General features: G+C 40.2%; 1 pseudogene; it reads right to left on the reverse strand.

Annotated features, from left to right (window-relative positions):
• Positions 1-570: 570 nt before the first annotated feature.
• LOC128095202 (cytochrome P450 2C42-like) lies at positions 571-23,438 on the reverse strand (annotated as a pseudogene).
• Between the last annotated feature and the right edge of the window lie 3,293 nt (positions 23,439-26,731).

Raw genomic sequence — 26,731 nt, forward strand, 5'->3', positions numbered from 1 at the left:
TGACTCTTACTTTCTTTGCACATAGTATGATGAAGAAACAAAAGCATCTTGGGACATTAATTTATTACTGCTTGCCTTATGAACAAAAACATGACACTGGATCAGGCTGTGCAGATATATACATGGAATACCAGAACTCAGGTGGTGGGACAGAAAAATTTTAGGTTACCTTCAGCTGCACAGTGACTTTAGAGACAGCCTGGACTATGTGAGTTCATATTTAAAAAAAAAGATAAAGGAAATTTTGGAAACAGATGAGAATTATAACGATTTTATTTAAAACACACAGGGCTAGGTAATGCTGAAGGGTCACATTTCTCAGATTTACAGTAATAATATATTAAGAATTCAGGATTAGATAAGAATTAGCAATGCTGAAATCAATAAATCATTGCAGCAAAGAGAGTTGTAGCTGTTTGTGCAGTGAGCCTGAAAATTGCCCAAAGTAGAAGACAGGTATTCTCTGGCCTTTGAGGGGATGAGACAATGTGAGATGGGAGGCCAGAGAGGCATGCCTGACAGAAGAGGTCAGCTGTGCCCTGGAGAAGGGGTCTTCAGAGAGATATACATTCAGACTGGGTTGAAGCAGATCTGGAACTCAAGTGGCACAGAAACAAATCCATTGGCGATTGCAGTGGTATCAAGATCTTTCGGGTCAACTGGAGATTTCAGATTAAAATTCTGTAAAATGGTGGTCAGGAATAAAAACAACTACATTCTGGCCAGGCCTTCTCCCATACAAATCTGTTTTCCTGCAAATTAAAACAAACAAACAAACAAACAAAAAACAAAAACTGAGTAGCTCGACTTCCATGTTGGGGGATTGAATCCCGGTCTCCCACGTGGCAGGCAGGTAGACTGACAGCTGTGGAACCTGCATGAGACTGGTCTAGACCCTCTACATACAGGAGACAGTTGTGTATCTGGGTCTGTTTCAGGAGGCCCCTGGCAGTGTGATCAGGATCTATCCCTGGTGCATGAGCTGGCATTCTGGATCCCATTACCTGTGGTCAGACACTTTGCTTACCCGAGGCATGGGGGAGGGACTTGGTCCTTCCTCAACTGAATGAACAGGCCCTCTTAACAGCCCAAGGGAGAAATTACCCTTTTGGAGAAGGGGTTGGAGAGTTTAATGTGGGGGTTGGGGGAATGGGAGGAGGGATGAGAGGGGCAATCTGTGGTTGGTATGTAAAATGAATTAAAAAATTGTTTTTAAATAAAAAACTGAGTATAATTAACTCCTTGTGTTTGGCTGAGACAAGCACTGTGTTTGCAGCTATAATAGACGAGAATTTGTGTTAGTCTGATAGACTGGATGGATGAATGGATGGATAGATAGATGGATGGAGGATGGATGGATAGATGGAAGGACAGTTGGGTGGGTAAGTGGAGAAATGAGGACACGTTTTTTTCTCCATTTCTAATGTTAGGACACACAGTATTAAAATTCTTGGATACAATGCTTTAGAGGGTGCAATAATAATACTGAATACTAGACTTCTCATCCACAGGGTGAAAACAAAGGAACATTCACTTAACTGCTCATGCAGGTGAGTGGCCTTAGTGAGCCCTGGGATTTCTTTTTTCTGGTTTTATTTTATTTTATTTTACAATATAATTTAATTCTACTTATCAGCCACAGATTCCTTTGTTCTCCCCACTCCCGCCCCCCTCCCCTTCCCCCCAGCCCACCCCCCATTCCCATCTCCTCCAGGGCAAAGACTTCCCCGAGGATTGAGATTAACCTGGTAGACTCAGTCCAGGCAGGTCCAGTCCCCTCCTCCCAGGCTGAGCTAAGTCTCCCTGTATAAGCCCCAGGTTCCAAACAGCCAGCTCATGCATTGAGGACAGGTCCCAGTCTCACTGCCTGGATGTCTCCCAAACAGATCAAGCCAATCAACTGTCTCACCTATTCAGAGGGCCTGATCCAGTTTGGGGCCCCTCAGCCATTGGTTCATAGTTCATGTGTTTCCATTTGTTTGGCTATTTGTCCTTGTGCTTTATCCAATGTTGGTCTCAACAATTCTCCCTCATATAAATCCTCCTCTTTCTCGCCAATTGGACTCCCAGAGCTCCTCCCGGGGCCTGGCTGTGGATCTCTGTATCCAGTTCCCTCAGTCATTGGATGGGGTTTCTAGCATGACAATTAGGGTGTTTGGCCATCCTATCACCAGAGTAGGTCAGTTTGGGCTGTCTCTCGACCATTGTCAGCAGTCTATTGTGGGGACATCTTTGTGGATTTCTGTGGGCCTCTCTAGCACTTTGTTTCTTCCTATTCTCATGTAGTCTTCATTTACCATGGTCTCCTATTCCCTGTTCTCCCTCTCTGTTCTTGATCCAGCTGGGATCTCCTGCTCCCCCAAGCTCTCTTTCCTTCAACCCTTGCCCTTCATTACCCCCACTCACGTCTAGGCTGTTCATGTAGATCTCTTCCATTTCTCTGTCTTTGGGTGATCTCCGTGTCTTTCTTGGGGTCCCATTTTCCAGGTAGCCTCCCTGGTGTTGTGAATAGCAGTCCAGTCATCCTTGTCCCACATCTAGTATTCCTAACATGTTTGTCTTTGTGAGTCTGGCTTACCTTATTCAGGATGATTTTTTCTAGATCCATCCATTTGCCTGCAAACCTCATGATGCCATTGTTTTTCTCTGCTGAGTAGTAGTCCATTGTGCATATGTACCACATTTTCTTTATCCATTCTTCAGTTGAAGGGCATCTAGGTTGTTTCCAGGTTCTGGCTATTACAAACAATGCTGATATGAACATAGCTGAGCAAGTGCCCTTGTGGTATGATTGAGCATTCCATTTCCAAAGTGGTTGTACAAGCTTGCATTCCCACCAGCAGTGGAGGAGAGTTCCCCTAGCTCCACATCCTCTCCAGCATAAGGTGGAGCCCTGAGATTTAATGGAGCACAAAAGTAGAGCCTCTATTCTGTGGAGTACACCAGCTCTACTTTTGTGAGCCCTGGGATTTAATGGAGCACAAAAGTAGAGCTGGTGTACTCCACAGAATAGAGGATGCAGCAGAAGAGGCAGAGTACCACTGCTTTGAAACCCAACACCAGGATAATGAGAGAGACTCCCATTGAAGGGGGAAAAGGAAAAAGAGAAAGTCTCACAGCATAGGCCGAAGACTCTCCATCCTATAGAAAAAGAAATAGCTTAAATGAGCAGATAATCAGGATCCTTCTCAGCTGAGATGATTTAAAGAAAACCTTCACATATCAATCAGCAAAAACTCAGAGTACTAAAGCCAGCAGCCATCTTGAGAATGGTCCTAAATTGTAGAAATTAAATTATTTGTGATATTGGAAGTCCTGACATCATCATAGAGTCCCTATGGACAGTCCACAGCTATAACTGGATATGCAGTGGCCACCAGAGACAGTTGCTTAGAAAAGAATTTTTGGTATGTACTGAATATATGCCCTTCATTGGCTCTTGTTTTTAAATCCATTACCTAGTTGGTAATGCTATTTTTCAATGTTGTGGAAACTTTAGTAGGTAGGGCCTCACAATAGAAAGTCAGTCATGGAAGGTAGATCTTCCAGGTTTTTAGTCTTCCCAATTCAAACCTGCTGTCTGCTTCATGTTCAGTCAAGATGTGAGGATGTGAGTGGTCTCAGCTGCTCTCTCCAGCCACCTACTTCCATGTCTCCTTCTCCATAATAGACTATACTCCCTCAAACTTTAGCCAAAATAAAACCTTAAGTTGCTTCTTGTTAAGTGTTTGTTTACAAGAACAAGAAAAGTAACTCGTATAAAAAACTGGCACCAAGGACTGGACTATCATAAAGCTAGCTGCCTTCCTCATAGAGAGCAAGTTGTTTTATTGTCTAAGAAGATTTCAATAGTAGCCCGGTGATATATCTAGATACACAATCCAACTGTACTGTGATCTAGCATTGTGAATATGGAAAGAATGAGTTAACACTCTAAAGTATCACTAATATGGCTCAGTAGATATAATGTTCCATCTCAGAGACAGTGCATGGACATCAGAAATGGTGATCAGATTTATCATACCAAGAGAAACAAACATGTAATGTTCAAGTGATACCTACAGATTACCTTGTTACCTTAGAAATAAATTTTTGTAAATGCAAATATAATTACATCATTTCCCCCTTTCTTTTCCTTTCTGTAACCTTTTCCATATGCCCCCTTGCTTCCTCTCTAATTCATGGTTTGCTTTTCTTTGTTATTGATACATATAAATATAACGTAGTTATATATAAATGAACACCATTAAATGTATAGGTAACATCTATGTATGTAGATATAAAAATACAACCTGCTGAGTCCATTAGTGTTATCTGTACGTGTATTATTCATATGATTTCAGAGCTGACAAATCAGTATTATAAGACCAATTAGGAGGATCATAATGGGGATGAAGTTTTCTCCACTCTTAGTATTCTTTAGGTGTCTATTGTTCCTTGTTTATGGAAAGAACCCCATGAGATTTGCCCCTTCCGTGTTAGCATATCCATTGGTATTGTGGTTCTTTCCATGTCATTTCTAGGAGACATAATTTCAAAAGGGAGGGAGGCAACAAATATACTAGACCTAGTTATGACACCCATGATCCACAGTCATGGCCAGAATATAAAGTATCCCCAAGAGTAAAATAGTGGCACTCAAGTCCTGGTAACCAATGGCTGTTCAAATGGTCTTAAAGTCCCCTCAACAGGAAGGAAATATTGCCCAGTACTAGAAACCTTCCCCAACTTTCCTGGGCTAGTGAGGTCATAGATCTACATTTCTTTAGACCCGCAGACAAGTGTAGCTCTCATATTCATAAAAGAAATTTATATTGGAAACAAAGAGAGATCTTTACAGAAAAACCATAACTGATCATAATGCAGAGAACTATTTATCATTGTGTGCCTAGCTTCAGTGGACACATCTACCACACAACTGCTGCAGCTGAGGCTTGGGGAACATTGAGGAAGTGGGGGAGGGGTGTATTATAATACCAAAAGACCAGGAAATCATTTTGATTACCTGTTGAGAAAGGAAAAAAGTAGTCACTTTTCTTAAACTTTCCATTCTCATCCAAAAAGTGACCAGGAGCAGAATTGTCTGGGTTGGGGAATTCTTTGTCATCGTGTAACACAGATGTCAATGATGCTATGACAGTGGTATCCTGGAAACAAGAGGCATAGACAAGTCAAGTTATTACACTTGATCTTAGCCAAAAGGCCAAGAAGCGATGACAAGTCAAGTTATATAAATGTTACAGAGGTAAGAGAAATAATGGGCATGGCATAGTCAAAGCTTCTAAGGAAATCATGTCTAAACAAGACCAGAGGCATATCTAGACCGACAGATCATGTAACAAACAGGGATGAGTTGGGATCCAGTGGCAGTGATCTTGATACAGTGTCCTCCAATAATTTTTGAAGTTCTAAGTAATGGGATATTCATTTATCAAAAAGCTTAACACTGGTGTCTATCACCACCTACTGTTCAACTTTACCACTGCTGCTATTGCATCATGCATATGTGGAATGTGGCTTCAAATGTAAGATTTTATGTATAATACCAGAGGTATCTGCTCATAGGAATGCTGCATGTATATGTCTGATAAAATTAACAATATCTTCTGGAATAACATGGCCAAAACCAAATAAAACATTATTCAGTGTTTTCCCTGACATACAATTTATTTGTCTCAATTCTAAAATGTGGATGAGATATTATTAATGAGAGATTATTACGTTTAGGATTACTTGAAAAAAAATTGAAGGATGACAAACTTAGAAATTTCCTGGTTTTTTCAAATTCCAATCAGGGTCATCAGTTTACTTGAGAATAAATATTTGAAACTGATCAGATGACTCACTAAGCAGGATTTTCATGAGCTGTGAAGGGGCCATGCCAGAAATTTTATTAATTACAAAAAGAGCAGAACCTCTACAATGGAGAGATTTGAATATCATCTTAAGGCAGGAAGAAGTAGGCATATCCACTAATACCATAGTTAACATATGCTAACCCTCCTTAAAATATGTGAGTCCTATAGGACATTCTTTGTACATTTTTCTTCCAAAGTTATAAGTGGAAGCAAACTTCTAGAGGACAATGATACACAAACCAACCCTAAAACTGAGTACATGAACTGAAAGGTTTAGTGGGTCAATATGTGAATTCACTAAATGTGCCTATACACTTCTTAGCATCCTGATACAATCCTAGAAGAGTCTTTTCAGAGAATGACAATGTGAACTTCAAGTTTTATTTGAAAGTGTAAACAATCAAGAGTGACTTTAAATGGAATGTAAATTTGGAAGACCTACAATTCCTCAAACAAAGACCTGTTCTAAAATCTTACTGGAAATAGCATAAAGTCCATCCAGATTCCAGATTTAAGGTTTTTGCATTTCTCTCTTCTTGTGGGGACAGTAAATTGGGACTAAATACACTGTAAATTCTTAAGAATTCTAATACAGTCTTATTGGTGAAATTATTAAGGCCACTCCACGTAGTTAAAAGGGAGGTTTATTTAGTGACGTAACTTACAAATGAAGGGATAGGTAGGTTGCAGGGTCTGGGAAAGAAGTAGCGAAGTCCGGTGGTGTTCTCTGGAGAACTCTGCTTGGTCTACCTCCATCGTCCAGGGTCCAGGAATCAAGAGAGCCAGTCCATCTGGATCTTGGGTCTTCAGGGTCCTCTCTTGGCCCTGCCTTGTAGGTGTGACAGTTACCAAAGCCTCAATGGGAGTTGGAACTTCCAGATCAAAGCTGGAATGGCTACCCACTACATCTCCCCCTTTTGTCTAAATAAGAAGGTTCCAACCTAATACAAGACTACATACAAAGGAATGGTTATCAAATATTGTCCAGGGATAATGATCTAGATAAGATGGAACTACAACCAATGCGAACAATATCAAGCAAGAAACAGATACTGAAATCCAGAGAAGTCTAGAGCGTAGGTAAATGGCACATTACAAAGATCATTCCAAAAGGTATCCTAGCCTAAAGAACCTGAATCAAATACTTAATATGTTCTATCTAAGCTATTATATATATGTATGTATGTATATATATATATATATATATATATATATATATATATATATATATAAAGTTGTTGTAATTGTAACTGCTAGTCTTCAATCCCATCAAAGACCTGAGAAGGAATATAATGGTACCTGAGAAATGGTAGATGGATGCAAAAGAAAAGGGGAAGTGCTGTGGATATTGCTTTGTATAAATAAAATGCTGATTGGCCAGTAGCCAGGCAGGAAGTATATGCAGGACAAGCAGAGAAGAGAATTCTGGGAAATGGAAGGCTGAGTCAGAGAGATGCTACCAGCCACTGCCATGACAAGTGAGATGTAAGGTACCACTAAGCCACGAGCCACGTGGCAACTGATAGATTAATAAAAAATGGGTTAATTTAAGATATAAGAACAGTTAGCAAGAAGCCTGTCACAGCCATACAGTTTGTAAATAATATAAGCGTCTCTGTGCTTATTTTATAAGTGGGCTGTTGGAGTGTCAGGGCTTGGCAGGACCCAGAGAGAAAACTCTCAGCTAAACAGTCTGAATAGGAATATATGATATATGGCTTTGTTCGTTTAATCTCCCTGAAGTTTTTTATAACTTTCTCTTTAACGTTGGTAGTCTGAATTTGCAAGACCCAGTATCTTGGGCTTATGATTTTATTTCACTCACTCATTTGAGATCAAGAGCATTAAGGTGCAGTGTAGACAAAGGAAACTTACCTTGGGAATGAGATAGTTTCTGAATTTAATATCACAGGTCACTGTATGGGGCAGGCTGGTGGGAAAGAGGTCAATGTAACTCTGAATCTCATGCAACACAGCATCAGTGTAGGGTATGTGACTTCTGTCCTGCATGCAGGGGCTTCTGTATCTACCAATCACATGGTCAATCTCTTCCTGGACTTTGACTGGTTCAACACAGTAGACAAAAGACAGAAAAGGAAGTGGCACATTAGTCACAAGTCAGGGCTACTTGTAGCAAGATGAAGGTGCCTGGCAGCATTATGAAAGCATAATATATGCTAATGAAGTGATGGTTGTTATGATATATACTTCTATCATATATACTAGATGTCAAAATACATAGCCTTTATATATCAATTAGTATACTTAAAAATCAACATTAACTATTACTTTCAAATAATAAACAGAACAGCAAATCAAGAAAATCAGCTCTTACAGAAGAAAACTATTGATCAAACATTATTTGTACCAAAACAATGCAGTACATTGAAAAATAAATTATAATGGTATTGTGTGCATATTTGTATGTAATTTTCAAAGGTATGTAATACCCTCTTACTTTCCAAATATGGCCACATACTAACAATTTCTCCTGACATAAGCTGTCTTTGGTGTTTTTGATCTTAGCCATTCTGATGGGTGTAAGATGGTATCTCAGAGTCATTTTGATTTGCATTTCCCTGATGACTAAGGATGTTGAGCAATTCCTTAAATGTCTTTCAGTCATTTGAGCTTCTTCTGTTGAGAGTTCTTGTTTAACTCTATAGCCCATTTCTTAATTGGACTGTTGGGTATTTTGATGTCTAGTTTCTTGAGTTCTTTATATATTCTGGATATCAGCTCTCTGACAGATGTGGGGATGGTGAAGATCTTTTCCCATTCTGTAGGCTGTCGTTTTGTCTTATTGACAATGTCTTTTGCCCTACAAAAGCTTCTCAGTTTCAAGAGGTCCCATTTATTAATTGTTTCTGTCAGTATCTGTGCTACTGGTGTTATATTTAGGAAGTGATCTCTGGTACCAATGCATTCAAGACTACTTCCTACTTTTTTTTCTATCAGGTTCAGAGTAACTGGATTTACGTTAAGGTCTTTGATCCACTTGGACTTACATTTTGTTCATGGTGACAGATATGGATCTACTTGCAGTCTTCTACATGTGGACATCCAGTTATGGCAGCACCATTTGTTGAAGGTGCTTTCTTTTTTTCATTGTACAGTTTTGGCTTCTTTGTCGAAAATCATATGTTCATAGGTGTGCGGATTAATGTCAGTGTCTTCAGTTCAGTTCCATTGGTCCACATCTTGGTTTTTATGCTAGTACCAAACTGTTTTTATTACTGTAGCTCTATTTAATATCTACCCTACCACAATTTTGCTTGACATACATGATGTTTAAATAAAATTTTTACTAGTGATTTCAGAATTTTTTACTTGTTTAAAAATATGTTTTAATTGAATAGAATTACCTTAATTCCTTTCGTTTTCTCCTTCTATCCCTTCCCAGATGCCCTTCCTTGTCCCCTTCTTATACCTTTCTTGTTCTCAAATTGATAGCCTCTTTTTCTTTGATTATTATTGTGTATATGTATGTACACTCACACATACATACACAACTTTTTGAGTAGTCTTTGTTGTTGGATATCGTATACATAATTTCAGAGTGGACCTGTGCTGTGGGATGTTCTGTATGGCAAATGTGTTGCTGATTAGTCAATAAATAAAACACTGATTGGCCATTGGCTAGGCAGGAAGTGTAGGCGGGACAAGGAGGAGAATAAAGCTGGGAAGTGGAAGGCTGAGTCAGAGAGACGCTGCCAGCCACCATGATGACAAACAGCTTGTGAAGATGCCAGTAAGCCACGAGCCATGTGGCAAGGTATAGATTAATGGAAATGGATTAATTTAAGCTGTAAGAACAGTTAGCAAGAAGCCTGCCACGGCCATACAGTTTGTAACCAATATAAGTCTCTGTGTTTACTTGGTTGTGTCTGATGGCTGTGGGACTGGCAGGTGAGAGAGATTTGTCCTGACTGTGGGCCAGGCAGGAAAACTCTAGCTACAGACCTGTCTGCACTTGGACAAACAATAAGTGAGGATAATTACCCTTACCTCAGGAATCATTAGTTGTGTGGAGATCACTGTCTAGCAGTAGGAATGCATGAAAATTTTCCCTTTCCACATTAGTATATCTATTGATTGTGCAATTGTTTTACAACCATTTCTAGAAGAGCCTGTTTTATAGTAGACTTCTTTATATTCTCATTCTTACAGTCTTTTCTGCCTCCTCTTTTGTGATGTTCCCTGAGTCATAGATACAGAAATTGTGATGTTATTGTGACTGTTAAGGGTGAGATCCCCACAATCTGTTGGTGTCTGCATTATATCCAATTGTGGTTTTCTGTGATGGTCTGCATTTGCTGTAGAAAGAGATCTCTTTAATAAGGGGTGATAACTACACTTAAATATGCCTATAAGTATATGATTTAGAATGTAATATAGAAGTATAATTGTAATTTTTTTTCCACAAAGCCCAATTTGTGCTGTTCAAATATTCTTGCATGTGTGACCTTCCAACAAAGAACAGCTGATTTATTAGGGGCTACACTCTTAGAGAAAATTGACCCTTCCTCTTCCAGAAGCTAATAATTGCCAATAACACCTCCATTAAGGGTAGAACATCATACCCAACTTCCATCTCCATGCTAGAATTCTTTCTGGCTTTGGATTGCACAGGTCTTGTGCATACGGTCACATTTTCTGTGAATTCATATATGCCTCTGTCCTGCTGTGCTCATATGCTTATAGTCATCCACAACTTCCGGCTCTTATGCTTTTTCTACCCCCTCTTCTTCAATGATCCTTGAGTCTTTCTAGAAAAGTGTACAGTACATAATTTACATTTAGGGATGAATATTTTTCAGTCTGTAACTGAAGTTTTCCTGTATCCCACCTGGCTGACAGTCATGCCAAATCTCTCTCACCCACCAGTCCCACAGTTGCTTGGACCCAAATAAACATACACAGGCTTATATTATTTCTAAAGTATGGCATTACTTCTAAACTATGGCCATGGTAGGCTTCTTGCTAGCTATTTCTTGTATCTTTTTTTTTTAAATTTATTTTGCAATACAATTCAGTTCTACATATCAGCCATGGATTCCCTTGTTCTCCCCCCTCCCGTCCCCCTCACCTTCCCCCCAACCCCCCAATTCCCATCTCCTCCAGGGCAAAGCCTTCCCCACAGACTGAGGTCAACCTGGTAGACTCAGTCCAGGTAGGTCTAGTCCCCTCCTCCCAGGCCGAGCCAAACAATCCTGCATAGGCCCCAGATTTCAAACAGCCAACTCATGCAATGAGCACAGGACCCAGTCCCACTGCCTGGATGCCTCCCAAACAGATCAAGCCAATCAACTGTCTCACCCATTTGGAGGGCCTGATCCAGTGGGGACCCCTCAGCCATTGGTTCATAGTTCATGTGTTTCCATTCATTTGGCTATTTGTCCCTGTGCTTTATCCAACCTTGGTCTCAACAATTCTTGCTCATATAAACCCTCCTCATTCTCGCTAATTGGACTCCCAGAGATCCACCCAGGGCCTAGTCATGGATCTCTGCATCCAGATCCCTCAGTAGTTGGATGAGGTTTCTAGCACAACAATTAGGGTGTTTGGCCATCCCATCACCAGAGTAGGTCAGTTCGGGCTGTCTCTCGACCATTGCCAGCAGTCTGTTGTGGGGGTATCTTTGTGGACTTCTGTGGGCCTCTTTAGCACTTTGCTTCTTCCTATTCTCATGTGGTCTTCATTTACATCATGAGGTTTGCAGACAAATGGATGGATCTAGAAAAACTCATCCTGAGTGAGGTAACCCAGACTCAGAAAGACAAACATGGTATGTACTCACTCATAGCAGGATACTAGACATGAAACAAGGATGACTTGTCTGCTACTCACATCACCAGGGAGGCTACCTGGAAAACAGAACCCCAAGAAAGACACAGGGATCGCCCAATGACAGAGAAATGGAATGAGATCTACATGAACAGCCTGGACATGAGTGGGGGTAGTGAAAGGCAAGGGTCAAGGGAAAGAGAGCTTGGGGGAGCAGGAGATCCCAGCTGGATCAACAACAGAGAGGGAGAACAAGGAATAGGAGACTATTTCTTGCATCTTAAATTAACCCATTTCTATAAACCTATACTTTGTCATGTGGCTTCAGGCTAACTGATATTTTTACAACTTGCTTCTCATGGTGGCTGCTGGCAGTGTTTTCTCTGTTCTGCCTTTCTACTTCTTCCTATCTGTTTGGATTTTCTGCCTGCCTCTTAGCTGCCTTGCCATAGGCCAAATGGCTTTATTTATCAACCAATCAGAGCAACATATTTTCACAGCATACAAAAAGACATTCCTCCATCACTTTCACTTTTCTTTATCAATGAAAGGTAGGTTTTAACTTTAACCTAGTAAAATTACATATACTAGAACAGCTATCAATCAAGAACTACAGTTACAATATCTAGTCTATTTGTATTTGGCAAAATTAAAGAAGATATCCTATCTATCCTATATTTGTGAGTCTAAGGTTTCATATCTACCTTATCTTTTATCATAACCAAGGAAAACCATAATTATAACTATCTAGTCTTCATCTACATCAAAGACTTCAGAAGGATATAATATTACCTAAGTAAATAGGAAGTACATTGTAAGAAACTTCCAAAAATCTAGAATGACAGAGACTGCTGGCTGCCCAGACAGTTACCCAAAGTTCCTGTGCAATTTTGGGACATCCATCTTCAGCCTATAGGCTGAGAGTCTCTCAAATACTTCTCTCTGTGTCCTGTAGAATATCTGGCAGTTCCTTCTGTGAAGCAGAAACCTGAAGTACCATCTTTTCTTGCAAAGTTCAGTGGTCACCTTCCTATGGGTCCTGCATGTCCAGTTTATACTGCTTGACATTTTGTCAAGCACTCAAGGCAAAACAGTTTCTTGCCCAAATGGCTATTTTTGCCAAGAAGAAGATAAACTTCATATGAAGTGTCTTCAATGCCTATCATCTTCCTTGAAGTAATTGGTGCTGCCAGGAGCAGATGTGTCTTGGAGACACCTCTGTGTATGGTGGTGGTAATCTGCCATGCTGCAGGTCAAGCCCACACACTGCTGTGAACCTGCCATATTGTTGCTCATGGGATGCCTGAGAGACACAACTAGGAAGCTGTTTTTAGCTCCATTTAGAATCACTTATTAAGTATTTTCAGTTTTCAGGTGGAATTTTGAGCCATTGGGCACCATTTGTAGCTGAAAGTTTTCCTGTGTCCTGCCTGGTCGGTCCACTGCCACTCAGACACAAGTAAACACACAGAGGCTTATATTAATTAAAACTGCTCAACCATTAGCTCAGGCTTACTATTGAATAGCTCTTACACTTAAACTCAGCCCATTTCTGTTCATCTATATGTTGCCATGTGTTCTGTGGCTTTTCTTGTGTGCCATTACCTGCTGTTCCCTGGACTGCAGGCTGGTGTCTCCTGACTCAGCCTTCCTCTTCCCAGAATTCTCCTTGTCTGCTTATCCCACTTATACTTCGTGCCTGGCTACTGGCCAATCAGCATTTTATTAAACCAGTGTACAAAAGCACTATCCAACAGCAGCAGTCTCTTAGTCTCTGCACCTTTGCCATTTGTAGCCTCTGTGTTCATCATGATCTATTGTAAACAGAACCTTCTTTGATGGTGGTTGACAAATATCTTGTATGTGAGGTTTTTTTTTTTTCTTCTGGATTATGTTTGACTTACTAGGAGCTACACTCTTAAAGAAAACTGACTCACTTTCTCTTGAGAGCTAAGCAGTGCCAGTAGCTTCTTGACTATTGGGGGGACTTTGTACCCACTTACCCTTTCTATACTGTGATTTGGTTGGGTTTAAACTTACATGGGTCTTGTGAATGTTGTCACAACTATTTTAAATTGACACGTGTAGCTGCCTTGATGTGTTCAGGACACACTGTTTCCTTTTAGTCACCCACAACCTCTGCCTTCTGTCCCTTCTTCCACAATGATCCCTAAGACTTAGGAAGAAGCATTGAAATACAGATCTCCCATTTACGGCTGAGCATACCATAGTCTTGCTTTGCTCTGTGCCTTGAGTAGTTGTGGGTTTCTGTGTTAATCATCATCTACTGCAAATAGGAGTTTCTCTGATATGGCTTGAGAGATGCATTAATCAATAGATATCATGATAATTTATTTGGAGTTAATTAATACTATGCCCGTTTAGCGGAATGATAGTGGATTCTCCCCTAAAGTTGATGATATGTCTAGGCACAGGGCCTTGACCTGATAATGGTGACAAGTATTGGATTTTTCTCCTGGAACAGGCCTTAAATCAAAGAAGAAAGTTGTTTTTAACTTCTATGGTGTTCATTCTTAATGCGGTACCAGCTGATATGTCTTGCCAGGAAAGTTGTTACTTGCGGAGTTTATACTTGAGTGATATTGATCATTACTATTCTCTTTTGGTAGCTCACATCACACCTTCCAGCACTGTGAGATCTAGCCTATATCAAAAATTTTAGAAATCTAAAATTAATAACTTAATGATATACCTAAAAACCTTCAAAAAATGAACAAATAATATCATAAGAATTTAGATAGGAAGAAGGCTGGATGTGGTGGTTCATGCTTTTATTCCTAGTACTCAGGAGTCAGAGACAGGTACATATATGTGAAATTGAGGCCAGCTTGGTTTACATGATAAATTCCTGGTCAACTAGATCTAGGCTTTTCTCAAATTAAAACAATAACAAAAAGGTAAACAGCAAAAAATAATAAAAATCAAGGACAAAATAAATTAATGATATAGAAACAAACAAACCAAAATGCAGAGAAACAACAAAGTATTGTTTCTTTGAAAAGATTAACCAGATTTTTAAAAAGTTCAGTAAATTAACCAAAAGAGAAAGATAGATGAAACTGCTAAATCTGCAGATGAAGGGGGAGACATTAAAACACACAATGAGGAAATTCAGATTTTATGTATGTATGTATGTATGTATGTATGTATCTATCTGTCTATCTATCTATCTATCTATCTATCTATCTATCTATCTATCTATCTATCTATGACTCTTCACGGGAGGCCTTATGCCCTATAAGGAGTATATGGGGGTAGGGGGCAGGAGGAGGGTGGGCCAGGAGAAGGGGAGGGAGTGGGAACTGTGGTTGGTATGCAAAATGAAAAAAAAAATTTAAATAAAAAATATTTTTAAAATGTTGGACTCTACATCTATGTATGTACCACCTGTGTGCCTGGTGGGGAAGAAGTCAGAAAATTGTGTCATACTCCGCTAAAACTGGAGTTACAGAAAGTTATGAGCTTCCAGGAGGGTGCTCAGAACTGAACTTTGTTCCTCTAAAACAGCAGCAAGTACTCTGAGCGCAGAGCTATCTGTCTAGCACTGACCTTGTTATACTTTGTGTCTACTTTTCAAATTTACTTCCTATGGAGCAAAATGCATTGTTTTAAATGATGAAATGAGAACATGGAAATCTCTATTACAACCCTCACGCTGTTTCCCCCTCTTGGAATTTAACTATACAATAAAAGCTTTCCCTTTATTTAGTGATGCAAACGAATCCACCTGGAAGTGGCTGCTCTTGAGATCACACATTATTGTTATGTGATGAGGAGGTATTCTCCCCATTTTTTCTTCTAGTACCAGAACTCACCCGCAATGTTGTCATTTCCTCCTTCCTTGGATCAATACTTGCTTCCTTGGTTATTCATTGTGGCTGCAGATCTTCCAGGTGTACACTCCTCTATTTAAATCCCAGTGTTATATGACAATTAGGTATTCTAGTAAGAAACAATTGTGTCCTGAATGCTAAAAATTTTAGGTTTATAAAATCTTTCATTTTCTTTCAAGTATCAGATAAAAGTGTAAAAATTAGTGTAACAGATATGATATGTTTGTATTTAAGTAGTGAGGTTGAGGCCACCTCATTTTTAAGGTGAAAGTGATATGTTGATTCTACATATAACAAATACTTAGCTGGTAGTAAAATTGTAGATGAGATATGGTTTAAAACTTTTAAAGACTCTTTACTGTTGGGCCCTGACCTCTGTTCCCTGGGTAGCTGTTGCCCTGCTTGCTGACCTTGATCAGATGTCCTCCCTATGCTAATTCCCTGCTGGTTTCCTTCCTCCTAAACAGCTTACCAGAGGTTCCTTGCTGTGTATCCTGCATATTTGGTGTAAACAGCTAGGCTGCAAGAATATAAAACATCTGTAGAAAACGTCTCCCCTCCTGGGTTCTCCCACTGTGCTGTAAGCCTGTATTTAAGGCCTCTTCCCTCCTTCAATAAACAGCATTCTACTGAGGTGAATGACCCACTGTCTTGACTTTGTTTTAATCCTCAGCCCCTTGCTCAGACATGGTGGATGGGTAGTAGTGCAAGTGCTACACTTTACCTGTTAACAAAAACAAAATGTCTTCTTTGTATATTTTAAAGGTATTTTTCTAATTGTTTCTATTTATCCAGGCTCACCCTGTGATTCCACCTTCATCCTGAGCTGTGCTCTATTCAATGTCATCTGCTCCATTATCTTTCAGAATCTTTTTGATTATAAAGATCAGGATTTTCTTAACTTCATGGAAAAAGTAAATGAGAATGTCAGGATTCTCAGCTACCCTGGTTGCAAGTGAAATCAAGATCGTTTCCTTTTTTAGAACATACATAAAATCTTTCATTCTCATAGTTCAAATTCAATAGGGACCAAGAACTGAGGTGACGAGACACCACAGTTTGGAATAATATATTATGGAAAGAATATCTGGAAGGCAGGTCTAAGCCATTTGCTATACAAATAACAAAACTGAAAGGCAAATGCCAGATTGACTCAAGCTTGCCAGTTCCCTACCCATTGATTTTCCAACTGTTGTCCACAGAACTGTTTGTATAAAGTATTATTGCACTCACATCTAGAAATGTGGTCAGTTGTTCACAGGATATTCTTCTATGCATAATTATCATCCTCTTTTATATTATTAAACATCCTCATCACATTACTAGGCAAGAATATTTTAGTTTATAAAAAAATTTTTTTCTTAAAGGAATACGAATATTAATGGCAATGAAATCTGCCAGGAAACCCTGAATAGTTTCAGTGGTTTGATGCGTCAGCTGGAATCCTAGTTGACAAGATGAAAGGTAGAAATGAGAAGATGATTGGTTTAATGCTGTGTGGCCCACACACATCTTATCAGAGTTTTCCTAGACTGAACTGGCATCTCCTGAACTATCCATAAAGAATGACTATGATCTTGGCTGCCCAGTGCAACAAGGCTTCAGGCAATTGGGCAGTACTATGGTGAGCAAATGTGTGGTGTGAAATGGGAAAGAGAGAGATGGAATGGTTCATGTCCTACGGACAGAAGCATATCTGAAGAGGTGAAAGCAGTGACCAGTGAGCTGAGGTGGGTTACTTGATTGATACCCAGGGCCACACTGATATCTGGGCCTTTGCTGCTGCCAGGGCCCATGTCTAGGTTCATGTCCCTATTGCAGCCATGGTCTGTGTTGATGTTCGTGGTTCCTAATATCACCTAAGGCCAAGAGGAAAGGGCAGTACAGTTGACCCTGTCCCTTACTCGCTGCATCACTAGTGGTATCAGGCCCTCTAACTCCTATGGGTAGCACAGTGGAGTTGATCCTGTTTACAGGGGTAGGATGAGCCAGACCCAAGAATGTGAGCTTGGCCAATTTGCCCTGCCCTCATCTGACAAATGGTAGCATGGGCAGGGGAGAGATGCCCCTCCACCTGCAGGTGGGATAGTTGGCCCTGACTGTTATAAGAGCTGAAGAGCTGCCCTTGCCCCCAACAGCTGCAACACTCAGGAGAGCAGACTCTGCACTTTTTCTGGGGAGCAGAGTAGAGCCAACACTGTTGGCAGGGGTGTAGGTGAGTCAGCCCCTAAGTTATGAGTGTGGGAGAGCTGTCCCCATTAATTGCTGTCATATGATGATGTGGTTGGGAGAGACATGCCCCCTTTACTCTTCACTCCTTGTAGCCTGAGGCAGATGAGGGGGCTGACCCTCACTCTTACCAGATGCAGCACTTAGTCAAGCAAGCTGTGCTCCTAGCCTGAGTAGCACAGTAGAGCTGACCCTGTTGGCAGAGGCATGGGTAAGCTGGCCCTGAGGGTGTGAGAATGGGATAGCTGGCTACACCTCCATCATCTGCCATGTGGTTTTGAGGGAAAGGGAAACATAACCTCTCCCTACCATGTGTGGTGGGTGAGCGAGCTGACCCTACCCCTTACCAGCCTCAGCACCTGGGAAAGAGGGCTCTCCACCTTGCCTGAGAAGCACAGAAGAGTTGATCTGTATGAACCTATTGATGTTGGGGGAATGTGGCTGTCCCTGTCCTTCACCAGTTGTAGCACACTTGGAAGGGTGACCCCTGCACCTTGCTTGGGTAACAAAGTAGAGCTGATCCTAATGGTATATGTGTGGGAGAGCCAACTCTGAGAGCACAAACAGCTAATTGCTATAAGGGGTAAACTAGCCAGAGCTATACCAGAGAGCTCACCTTGGTCCTGAGGTCTGGGGAGAGGTGGAGGGCTGGCCAACACTAAAGCTGCCCAGGCTCAGAACAGAGTTTGAGTTGGCCCACCCCAACATCCTTACCATCTGTGATCTGCTGGACAATGGGGAGGGTCTGGCTGGTCCTGTAGATCCAAGCCTGCAAGACCTTCACAGCATAGAGCAGTAACAGGATATCCAAAAATATTCCCAGTGAGTGCCCAGTATTGATAGTGTAACAGGAACTAGAGGCCTGGAGCCAGGGCAATGTCCTTTTGACATACTATTATGTCTAGTTTGTGCCTTTTAAATTTGTAAGACACAGTTCACAAAGACCACTGAATGTAAAGTGATATCTCAGGACTGTAACCATGTTTCACTTAGATTATGGTGGTACTTTATGTGATTATAAAACACTGCAATTACCAGCTCCTTCTAGTTGGAAAGCATTCCATTACAATGAAAAACACACCATGCCCTTTACTGATCACACCTTTCCTTCCACACCATCTGTAGTAGTTGTTAGTATGTATAGATTTGCCTCTGATGAATGGATCATCTAAACTGACTCAGTATATGTAGCTTTCAATTTCTGCCTTGCACTTGCATAAAATCTTGGACATTGATCTAAGTTCATCTTGTTCCAATACTTTGTCCTTTCTTTGCAGCAAACTTCATTTTCATACATTGATAGAACACTGCACTTATTACTCATAGATGGATATTTATGTTATTCCTACCTGTGGCTCCTCTAAGCTATACATATGAACATATGAGGACATGTTTGTTCATAACTTATTTGTACTTCCTCTGTCTACATCCCCAGAACTGGGGTTTCTGAGTCAAGTGATAATATCTTCCTTTTTGTCTTTCTTTTTTGAGGAACTGCTATACAAATTTCACACTAATACACTATTTCATATCTATGTGATCCCTTATTTTCCAAATAACTGTCAAAAGATATAATTTTGAAACTTGATTATTCACAGCAACCCAGTGAGTGTGAAGTGGTACCTCGGGGCAGATTTGATGTGTATTTTCTTAACAAGCAGTGACATTGTACATCATTTTAGGTACTTTTTGGCCTTTCTGTGTATTCAGGGAATTTTTATTCCAATATTTTTCCTATTGGATTTCTTTCTGTGTGGAGTTATGGAATTTGTATGTTTCTAGATACTAACTTCTCCATATAAATGACATGGAAGCATATTTCCATCCTGTAGGTTGTACTTTACACATTCTTAATTATGTCCAGAATGAATCAGCATTTTTAATGGATGAAGTCTGGTTTATCTGGGTTTTTGGTACTTTTTTTTGAAATCTATGAGTCCAAACCATAGGGAACAAGGCTTATCCCTATTTTACTCTTCCAGCATCCTTCATTTCATGTAGTTATCCTGCTGTTCTCTCGTCACTTGCTGAAGTCTCTTCCTTTAGATGGAGCAGTCTTGGAACTCAGTTGTAAGTCTTGGCCATAGATGTTTAGGTTAACTCCCGGCTGTCACAGCTCTACTGGTTTTGATGTTGATTGTGTTCAACACTTCACTACTTTCACTACTGTACCTCCACAATAAGATTTTTAAAGTAATTGTTTTGTGCTTGAACCATTTGTTTTATTTTATTTTTGCAATATTTTATTTTTTTGAGAATTTCATATGATGTAATTTTAACATAACCTTCAACTTTCATTGTCATCCTCCCCATCCTCTCATATCTTCCTACCATACTTTGTGATTTCTTTTTTCACTTTATTCCTTATTGAGTCTAGTTTCTGTTGCTTACCTAGCCTCAAGTCTGACATGTGATCAACCTACTGAAGGTCACATAAGTGAAGGAAATTGACTCTCCCCTTCTCAGGAGTTGATCACCTAGAGGGCGGATTTCATATCTCCTTTCCCTACTTTGTGCTGGGTTTTTGTATGGTGAAGCCTACACACTTTTTGTGCAGGCTGTCACAGTCCCTGGGAGTTCTTATGTTTATCTGTCCTTTTGTGTCCAGAAAACATTGCTTCCTTGATGTTATTGATCATTGATGGCTCTTATAACATTTCTGTCCACTCTTCTACAAAGATACTTACACCTTCTGGGGAGGAGTGTGTTATGATTTAGGGGTGAGCATGTCACAATGCTTTATTCTCTGTGCATTGAACGGCTGGGTGACTCTGTATTGATTGCCATCCTCTGTAAGGAGAAGCTTCTCTGATGAAAAGTAAGAGAGTTCTGATCTATGGATATAGTAGTAAGTCATTAGGAATCACTTTAACACTATGCCCATTAGTCCATTAGACTAATAGATTTTATTGCCAATTCTTAGTCCTATTAACAGTGGCAGATATGGGTCCTATCTAATGAAGTGGGCCTTAGATCCCATCAGAAATTGGTTGCTGGCTCCCATGACATTGGTGTAACTAATGCAATAGTGGGCATGCCTTACCAGGTCAGGCATTGTTGTAACTTGCTGGTTCATATCTGTGTGAGACCGAGAGAACTTTTCTCCACTAGTAGCACACATGTCACATTGCAGCAAATTTAAAATTAATTTAAAATTAATTGTTATTATATATATATATTTCTACTATTGATTAAGGTATTGTATTTATGCAACTCATTTAAAATCATAATGTATAAGAAATACAGATTAGTCATCTATGATAATTAAACTTGTAGCCAAGTTACATTAAATTTTCTATATATATATAGGTATATTATAATTAGATATATAATCTTTAAATACTTCAAAGACTTACAGAATATGACATTTAAAATATTTTAAAAACTTAGACTTTTCTGGACAACGAGACATGTTGGCTCCTGGAAGTACCGATTTACTTCAAAGAGAAAGATGGCTACAAAGACACTCTATATGAAGTTTATCTTCTTCTTGACAAACCTGGCCATTTGGGCAAGAAACTGCTCTTCCCTGGACTACTTAACATTTGAACTGGACAGACAAGAAGAGGAAAGGCAGAGGCAGGGGAGATGCTGCCAGCCTCTGCCAGGAAAAACAAGATATGAAAATACTAGTAAGCCACAAAGCCACATGGCAAAGCATAGATTAATAAAAATGCACTAAATTAATTGTAAGAGCTAGGTAGTAAACAGCCTGAGCCAATAGGCCATACAGTTTATAAATAATATAAGCCTCTGTATCTTTCCTTGTGTGTGGTGGTATTTTACTTGTACTGAAATGTGATTTTAATTGTATGTTAATAAATAAAGTTGCCTGGGGGTCAGAGCTATTAGAGCCATAGCAAGTGTGTGGTGGTGGTGGCGCACGCCTTTAAGGACCTGGAGGGAGGTACATGCAGGCAGTGACGAGGCAGTCACGTGTTTGGGTTTACAACCAATGAGAAGGCAGAACAGCTAGACTATATAAAGACATACACACAGGAAGTAGGTCCCTTTCAGAGAGCTCTATTGACTGAAGAGGATCGCTGAAGCAGGAAGGGTGAGGCTCTTAGTTCTGACCTCTTGGCTTTCTTCTCTGAACCGGCTCTGTGTTTCTTATTTAATAATGCGGTTAGTTACATCTACACTTATGTTCGAGATTCTGTGAGATCAGGTGAGACACAGGAAAATTGTTGACTACAACAGACATTGGCTTATTGTAAAAATGGTATCATATTTTTAAATCATGCCTTTTAGTCTTCATGTTGGCTTAATAGTTCTAAATAACTCTTGTATACATTAAAGTGAAGACAAATGAATTATGTGACAATGATAGGCATATAGCACTGTTGTGCTCATGGATGGACATGTTTTCTTTATAGAGGAGGTCAATGTTAAATGCATCAATTTCCTGTAATTAGCTAGTCTGGATATTTTATATGCCAATTGACACTTGTATAAAATTATATTTAGCACCATGAACTGTGTGATAGAAGATGTGCCTAGTTTAACCCTTTTCTGTCCTGATACTGCCTATAGCTTAAACTGAATCATACAATAATAACTGTAATACTCTGTAATGACAAAAGTTTACTACAGCACAGTTTATAATTTATTTTCATGCTGAAAGATCTCCAATTAAATCTTCAACTCAGGCTTTAAGGCTCAAAGTTAGCAGGGATAAAGCTGCAAGTACTAATCTTATAAATGCTATATTAATTTATTACAAACTATCTTAAATAATGAAAACATACAAGTTAATAATCAGTTACCTTATAAATAACCAGATTCTTTAATGTGTTCAGAACTATCCTTATAGTCATGATAAATTACAAAACTAACTGTATTTAGCCTCCTATATGTGTTTTCAGGTTAAGCCTAAAATCAGGAATACCTAATAGATACTTGGTCCTCAAACTCCTCAGAGATCTGCTGAATATGGCATTTAAAATGCGCCATAAAAACTTTCACAATGAACACAGACTCCGTCCTAACAAAAGAAACTTTAAGTTCTCCAAAGAGAACAGATGAGGCACTGCACCAATGACTCTGCCTTGATTGTGGTAATGCCAACCACTGGGCAAAATGGCCCCATGCCTCAGTTGCCACCAGGAAACTGCACAAACTGTGGAAACTTCATCTTGACTGCTGTGCCCTGTTTCATCAAAGTAAGGTTAATTTCCACAAGTTCTTTCTTTGCAGGAAAAATTTCTCAGACCTGAGTCTGACAGCTGACGGTCTACTGCTCTGTGGATCAACTGAAGATTTACTGTTGCTCTTTCCTGACATCTGAAGACCAACTGCTTATGCAATGAAACATGTAAACCTTGAATTATGATCTAAGTAAGTCTCTATCATTTTAACTGATACAAAAAACCACTTTTCTTATAATTCCTACTCAACTATTGTAGGAGGAAGATGGCCAATAGGCCCAACTGGGCCATAGCCATTCAAGCTCGATTGAGCATGTACTATAGTGACTTCCCCCTTGGTCCAACCTGGAGTATGCCACAGTGGCTAGGGACCACTGACATGGAGGCACATGACTGACAAAGCTAACAGAGAAAGGACAACACATCTCTACAGATCTAGAAGACCAACGGGGTGCTAGGAAAGGAATATAGAGGCAAGCCTGATTTCCACAATAAACCAGTGTGCAATATGCTCTGCTACTCACCTGATTCTTAGAGCCTATGTCATTGACTCTGCACATTGTTACCCACTCCCCCAAGGGGTGCCCATGAAGGGTCATCTGCAACATCTGGTGCCCAATACAGGGTTCCCACACTGGCATAGACTTTGGCCTTGCTTGGGTATATGTCTCTCCATTTCACCTTCTGAGATGCCCCTTCATACTCATGGTATAGTTCAGTGCCCCCTGTTTGGTGTTCACTCAGTGAGTTGGCCCCTTATTATTTGGTGTCTTTGGTCCTCTCAGAGGTGAGTGGAAGGACCTCTTCTCTCCCTGTTTCCTTCTCCAGTCTGTTTGTCCACGAATTATGGAGGTACACATTTTGCTTTCGGTGGCATCTCCACATAATGGCTGACTTCCCAGGAGGTAGAACCCTGGAGTGGCCCCTTACTTCCTCTTCTTGTCCAGAGACACCATGTGAGCACAAGGCCATGGTCTAACAAGCTTCGGAAGTCACCCACTAAGCTTGAGCTATCTGAGTCTGACACACTTCCTGTCTTTGGTTGTCCATGGATTCCCTGTCTCTGTATCCCTATTTCTCCCAGACCACATCTCCACTAGATAACTCCACTCTGCTCTCCCTACCCACAACAGGATGGACAATTTGCCTTCTCAGTGTGGGAAACCTCAAGTGAGGACATTAAAATCTCTCCTTATAACAGGTGGCCTCAAAGTTGACACTGCTGATCTGGAGGATTTCTGGAATGAGGCCACTATGTTAGCTCCCTGGATCTCTCTGGAGAACATGTGCAAGCTGGATCTTTGGACGCATGTCCTTTTCCTTGTCCACAAGGGCAAGGTTGGCTTGAGAATAACCATGACCACCCCTCCCCTTTTCCTTTGTTTCTATCCTGCTCACCATTATTGCCAGTCTTAAGTCCTTCTCTTTAGAGGAAGCAGTTGTCGCTGATAACAAACATTGCTAGGCACAGGCTGGTGTTAACCTTTCTATTACCTCAGTGCCTTTTTTTGTCAGAGGCCTCACTCTCCTCACATGAGGAGAAGGCAAAGCAGCCTTGTCAGCTGATGCCTCCCAAACCACCATGCTCAACACAGCCCATCCCAACCCTGCCACCAATTCTTCTGCCTGGTGATAGATAATTCTGTTTTACTCTGGGAACAGATCTCCCATCTTAATCTGACTAGGATTCTGGCCATGTCTTTTGAAGCCAGTTTCCTCTTCAAGGTTTGGCGAATTTTGAAAGATTCCTTAATCCCTCAGGGATTGTAATCCATTCCATAATTGATTATAATGTTTTACTGCTAATCATTCTTCTTAAGTATGTCCTACAGCACGTGGCATGGCAATGCACAATCAACAAGTTCACCCTCCAGGTCCTTATGGCTCTTAAACATCCTGAGCATGGCCCTTTGTGAGGTTATTCAGGCCTGGCTCTCTGAAATCCAAGAAGCCATTCTGTAAATACCCCTCCTTCTGCCCTGGCATGCTCCCAGGAGATGTCATCCTTAAAGGGTTGGTAGTCAATGACGGGTAAGGAACTGTGAGACAAGCTGACCTAAGACAAGCATGGTCCATCGTGCTGAATGCTCTCTAAAGTGGCATCAACAAGGCCCGAGCTTGGAACTCTGACTCCTGATGGGCTGCCTATACATTGAACAAAAAGGGTGGATGTGTAGGAATAAGATGGCCAATAGGCCATAGCTGTTCAAACTCAATTGCGCATGTGCTATTGTAACTTCCCCTTTGGCCCAACCTGGAGTATGTGTTGGTGGCTAGAGACTGCTGATGTGGAGTTCCATTGTCTACAGAGCCAATGGAGAAAGAACAACACATCTCTAGAGGCCTAGAGGACCAATGGGGTGTTGGGAACGGGATATAAAGACAAGCCCAATTTCTGCAATAAATGAGTCTGCAGTGAGCTCTGCTACTCCCCTGAGTCCTGGAGCCCATGTTGTTCACTCCACACCTTCTCACCCACTTCCCCAAGGCATGTCCACACAGGGTTGCCTGCAACAAACTTTATCCTTCTCAGATCTCTGATGACATTGATGGCTAACTACAGCTTTAATAATAGCAAACATCCAGTTTCCTGGTAAATCAATATCATATATATATATATATATATATATATATATATATATATATATATATATATATATATCTTGCTGAAATGCTTCACACTAAGAAAGATATGAAATTTCTAAAGGTTTTGAGAAACAGAAATGTAAGTTATGTAGGTCAAGAAAAAATGATAGAAGTTATGCAGGTCTAAGAAAGTAATTTAAAATATATAGGGCAGACTTCAGCTTCTCAGGTGCAGGCCACATCATTCAGAAGAACAATGAGTGACCACCTGACAGTTGAACTGCCTCACTCCCGAGATTCCATTCCAAAAGACCCATCCCACCACTCCTTCACCTCACCATCCATCCCACAACTGGTTCCAACTCCTAATGCCTGAGGACTTTAGCTGCTCAGGTGCAGGCCACAAAAAATGGAAGAAATCATTAAATCCCTTAAAAATGCCAAGAGAGTCAAAGAAACAGGCACACAGAGAGACAGACAAAGAAACTGTTCAAGACCTGAAAATTAAAATAGAAGCAGTAAAGAAAATACAAACAGAGAAATCTGGAAATGGAAAATCTGAGTAAGCAAACAGGAAATACAGAAGCAAGCACCACCAATAGAATACAAGAGATGGAAGAGAAAAATCTCAGGCATTGAAGACATGATGGAAGAAATAGATTCATCAGTCAAAGATAATGTTAAATCTAAAAAATTCCTAATACAAAACATTCAGAAATTCTGGGACTCTATTAAAAGATCAAGCTAAGACTAATACAAATAGGAGAAGGAGAAGAATCCCAGCTCAAAAAATATATTTAACAAATTTATAGAAGAAAATTTTCCTAACCTAAAGAACATGCCTATAAAGGTACAAAAAGTTTACAGAACACCAAATAGATTGCACCAGAAAAGAAAGTTTCCACATAACATAATAATCAAAACACTAAACATACAGAATGAAAAATATTAAAAGCTGCAAAGGAAAAAGACCAAGTAACATATGAAGGCAGACCTAGCAGTGTCATGAACCATGATATAATACAGCGGATGACAATTTATATTCAGGTGTCAACACACCAGATGAATAATTCTCTGATGGAGGAACACCATTCAAAGAAGGCTTATGAGGCCACAGACTCAATACTGTTTGCTTCTGTCTTTAAATCCACATGTGTAAAAACAGCTGTGGAATCTCCCCACTACCTTTTAGTAACGTGTAATCTCATGTAATGTGTACATGTATTCTCATGATTACATCTCAGTCTATGAGCATTTATATCTGTGG

The sequence above is a fragment of the Peromyscus californicus genome, unplaced genomic scaffold (genome assembly GCF_007827085.1).
Source record: "Peromyscus californicus insignis strain IS unplaced genomic scaffold, ASM782708v3 Scaffold_4__1_contigs__length_199733344, whole genome shotgun sequence".
Classification (NCBI taxonomy): Eukaryota; Metazoa; Chordata; class Mammalia; order Rodentia; family Cricetidae; genus Peromyscus; species Peromyscus californicus.